This window comes from Cicer arietinum, chromosome 3 (genome assembly GCF_000331145.2).
Source record: "Cicer arietinum cultivar CDC Frontier isolate Library 1 chromosome 3, Cicar.CDCFrontier_v2.0, whole genome shotgun sequence".
Lineage (NCBI taxonomy): Eukaryota > Viridiplantae > Streptophyta > Magnoliopsida > Fabales > Fabaceae > Cicer > Cicer arietinum.
The window spans coordinates 18,525,910-18,530,816 of NC_021162.2; positions in this window are offsets into that span (position 1 = coordinate 18,525,910).

Sequence of the window (4,907 nt, forward strand, 5' to 3'; positions counted from 1 at the left end):
AAAATATAAGAATTTTGCTAAGTGTTATTTGTTAATTTCGGTTGGTGACCCTTTACAATTATTGTGGAAATTTGGGCTTGTCCCTTAGATGATACCCGAGTTCATTCCCCCGACTGTTACCTTGACGAAGAAGACGTCGTTAGACTTCCCTGATCGAGACTCGCCGACTGCTTGGGTATATGACCCCATCTCAAGCAGGGCCACTTATACGGGGAGGGTAGTGAGGACTAGTAGGAAAGGTGGGGCAGTATTTTTTGTGGAACTCACTTGCGAGAAGATTGATTATCCGATAACTTCCGGATTAGTGCTTGGGATGAGTGGAGCTTGGGAAGATGCGAAGGATTCCTCAGTTAGAGTGGAGGCAGAGGCCGTTGTGGGAGCTAAGGATACAGTGGTTGGACCAGGGACTGGCGGAAAGGATAAGGGGTCGATGCCCATGGAGCGAGAGATTGTAGGGCCATCTAGGCGGGCCGAGTCAGAGCTTTCTCTTCCAGTGAATGATCCTTTACCGACTGTCACTAAAGTAGCAGACTGTTTTGAGGTCCCGGCGCCGCCTAAGCCCCCTATCTCGTGGGTGGATCTGACTTCTGAAGAGAGCGATCCATCAATGTATGTTGATGAGGATGAGGTTACCTCGAAGATGGATGCTGCATCAAGCGGAACTTGTGGAGCGTGTGGAGGTCACCCATGTTATTGTAGTTGCTAGAGTATGATCAGATTAGTTTTGTTGTATAGGGACTTGATATCCTTCTTTTGGTGGTTGTTCTTAGTTCATTTTGGGATGACTGTAACTATACTTATACGGTCAGATGATTTCTGTCTTGGTGGGTCCATGTTCCATTTTTTTTTGACGTGACCATGGGGATTAGTATTTCTTGGAGCAGTACTTGTACATGTGTCTGACGAGAATACCCGAGGGGTATGAACGATGCCTGATAGGTCTCATAGCCCCTGCGTATTTTATATTTGGATATTTTAGTTTATCGCCTCACAACTATTTCAGTTTGTTATAATTATGATGTAATTAATTATGACAATTATCGTTTGTGTTACGCTTTGGATTTACAGTAGTTGATTTTTGAAAAAAAAATACACTCACGCTGTTAAAAATCGGGGTGTTACATTGTGGTATCAGAGCTTTGGTTAGATTGTAGGTTGACCTGTAGGTTAGGAGTCGTTATCTGATCATGCGTCAGGGTAAGTTGTTTGAGTTGTCAAGTCTTGTGTAATTTGTTATGTGTTGATGAAGTCGAAAGCTGTCTTTTGGAATTCTTCTAAGAGGTGTTAAGATTTCTTCTAGATGTTGGTTTTATAGGGAACAATGCCTCCAAGAAGGAACGACGCTGCAAGAGTCAACATCAACAAGGACGATCAAATGGTTGAAGCAATGAATAATATGGTTGCTTCTGTTGCTGCACAGACAGCTACAAAGACTTACAATCCTCAAAGTTCAAGGGTGATGAGAGCCCGGAGAAAGCTGATCAATGGATTCAAGAAGTGGAAAAGATCTTCGAAATGATTAATTGTCAAGCAAGGGTGAAGGTCAACTATGCTATGTATCTGCTACTAGGGGATGCCGAAAATTGGTGGAGGAGTGCTAGGCTTCTAATGGGATCAGCTCATGAGGAGGTGAATTGGGAGTCGTTTAAAAGGAAGTTTTTAGACAAATACTTCCCGATGAGTACCAGAAACGAAGCTGGGGGATGAGTACGCTACTAAGTTTGAGTCACTGTCAAGGCATTTTAGGTTTTTCCGTGAAGAGGTTGATGAACAATTTATGTGTCACCGTTTCCAAAACGGACTGAAGTATGAGATTCAAGACTCCGTCCTACCATTGGGAATTCAACGTTTCCAAGTCTTAGTGGAGAAATGTAGAGAAGTTGAGGACATGAAGAGCAAGAGAGCCAACCGAGGATGGAACTTTAGTTTCGGGGGGCCTAGTCGGATGAACCATTAAAACAACAACAGAAAACAAGTTGTTAAGCCATTTAACCGCCCGCAGAACAACAACAGGGGTCAGAATCACCCAGGGAACCAGAACTTTGGAAGACAATTGGGACAAGTGATTCGATGTTTCCGATGTGGAAAAGAGGGACATTATGCTACTGCTTGTATCTCTAACAATCCAATTTGTTACAATTGCCAGAAGCCAGGGCACATTGCAAGGGATTGCAGGGATCCGAAGGTGGAACCAATAGTGAATGCAACTAGGGCTACTCTTCCTACAGCTAGAGGACGCGTTTATTGCGTAGGTGCTGAAGCCGGAAATCCATCTAGCAATTTGATTCAACGTGATTGTGAGATTGCAGGTAACACTCTAACTGCACTTTTTGATTCAGGGGCAACCCATTCCTTCATTGCTATGGATTGTGTGAATCGTCTAAAGTTATCTGTGTCGTCTCTACCTTTTGATTTGGTTGTTTCTACACCTGCTAAGACTTTGACAATAAATTATGCATGTTTACATTGTCAAGTAACTATCCAGAATAGGGATTTCTTGATTAATTTGATTTGTTTACCTCTACAATCACTCGAGGTCATTCTCGATATGGATTGGATGTCGTATCATTATGTGATCTTGGACTATGCTCGCAAACTGGTTCTTTTCCCCGAACCAGGAGTTGTTAAGTATTTAGCTGCTAACAAACTCGGAGTGTCACTAAGAGAAGGAACTCATGAGTTTCTGTCTTTGGCCAACGTGGATGCAAAGGTGAATGTGAACATATAAGATGTAGTGCTTGTAAAGGAGTACCAGGACGTATTTCCAACGAAAATTCCAAGGTTACCTCCAATAAGGGAAGTGGAGTTCTTCATTGATTTGCCCCCAGGAACCGGACCAATTTCAATTGAGCCGTATCGAATGTCACCATTGGAATTAAATGAGCTCAAAGGCCAAATTGAAGATTTGTTGGAGAATAAATTTATTAGGCCAACTGTATCACCATGGGGAGCTCCGGTTTTGCTAGTTAAGAAGAAGGACGGAAGCTCACGCTTATATGTGGATTATCGGCAACTTAATAAGGCGACTATTAAGAATCGTTATCCTTTACCACGTATCGATGATTTGATGGATCAATTGAGAGGAGACGCGATACTTTCGAAGATTGACTTGAAGTCGGGTTACCATCAAATTCGAGTGAGAGAAAGAGATATTCAGAAAACTGCTTTCAGAACTCGTTATGGACATTATGAATATCTTGTTATGCCATTTGGAGTTACCAATGCACCAGCAATTTTTATGGACTACATGAACAGAATTTTTAGTCCATTTCTAGATAAATTTGTTGTGGTGTTCATTGATGATATTTTGATTTATTCCAGGACTGAGGAAGAACATGGAGAACATTTGCGCCAAGTTCTTGAAATTTTACGCGAGAAGCAACTGTATGCCAATTTATCGAAGTGTGAGTTTTGGCTAGAGAAAGTAAATTTCTTAGGACATGTGATAACCAAGGAAGGAATCGCTGTGGAACCGGCAAAGATGGAGACAGTTCTTGCTTGGAAACAGCCTCAGACCGTCAATGATATACGAAGTTTTGTAGGACTGACATGATACTATAGGAGGTTTATTGAAGGTTTTGCGAAGATTGTAGCTCCATTGACACAACTTACTAGAAAAGATCAACCGTTTGCATGGACGGAGAAGTGTGAGAAAAAATTTCAGTTACTGAAGACAAAGTTGACAACCTCACCAGTATTGGTATTACCACAACCAGAAGAACTATATGAAGTTTACTGTGATGCATCTCACCAAGGTTTGGGATGTGTTCTGATGCAACACAAGAAAGTTGTAGCTTACGCCTCAAGACAATTGAAGATTCATGAAAGGAACTATCCTACTCATGATTTAGAGCTTGCTGCTGTAGTTTTTGCATTGAAGATCTGAAGGCACTATTTATATGGATGCACTTTCACAGTGTTCAGTGACCATAAAAGTTTGAAATATTTGTTTGATCAGAAGGAATTGAACATGCGTCAGAGGAGATGGATGGAGACTCTCAAGGATTTTGATTTCACACTGCAGTACCACCCTGGGAAGGCCAATGTAGTGGCTGATGCGCTAAGTAGAAGAAGTGTATCAGTATCTTCAATAGTGATGGCTAGACAACAAGAGTTGTGGGAAGCTTTTAGGGACCTACAATTGAAGGTAGAGTTTGCACCAGGAATTTTGAAATTTGGAATGATTAAGATTTCGAGTGGACTACTTGAAGACATTGCGAATTTTCAAGATGACCCATTAATTCAAGAAAAGAGGAATCTAATAGTGCAAGGGAAGACAACTGATTTTAAGATCGGACCAGATAATATTTTGAGATGTAATGGTAGGATTTGTGTACCAGAAATTGCAGATATGAGAAAAACAATTTTAGGAGAGGCTCATAAGAGTACATTGAGTATTCATCCTGGAGCAACAAAGATGTATCAGGATTTGAGGCAGAATTATTGGTGGCCAGGAATGAAGAGACATGTAGCGGAGTATGTATCAACTTGTTTAACTTGTCAGAAAGCGAAAGTGGAACATCAGCGACCTGCTGGAATGTTGCAACCTTTAGACATACCTGAGTGGAAGTGGGGCAGCATTTCCAAGGACTTTATAACTGGATTGCCGAAAACAAGGAGAAAGAATGATTCTATATGGGTGATAGTGGATCGATTGACTAAATCCGCACACTTTTTACCAGTAAAGACCATCTATAAGGTAGAAAAGCTAACAGAGATCTACATTGCTGAGATTGTGAGATTACATGGAGTCCCGTCGAGTATTGTGTCAGACCGTGACCCGAAATTCACGTCGCACTTTTGGGGAGCATTGCATGAAGCGTTGGGAACGAAACTAAGATTGAGTTCAGCTTACCATCCACAAACGGATGGACAGACTGAGAGGACAAATCAGTCATTGGAAGACC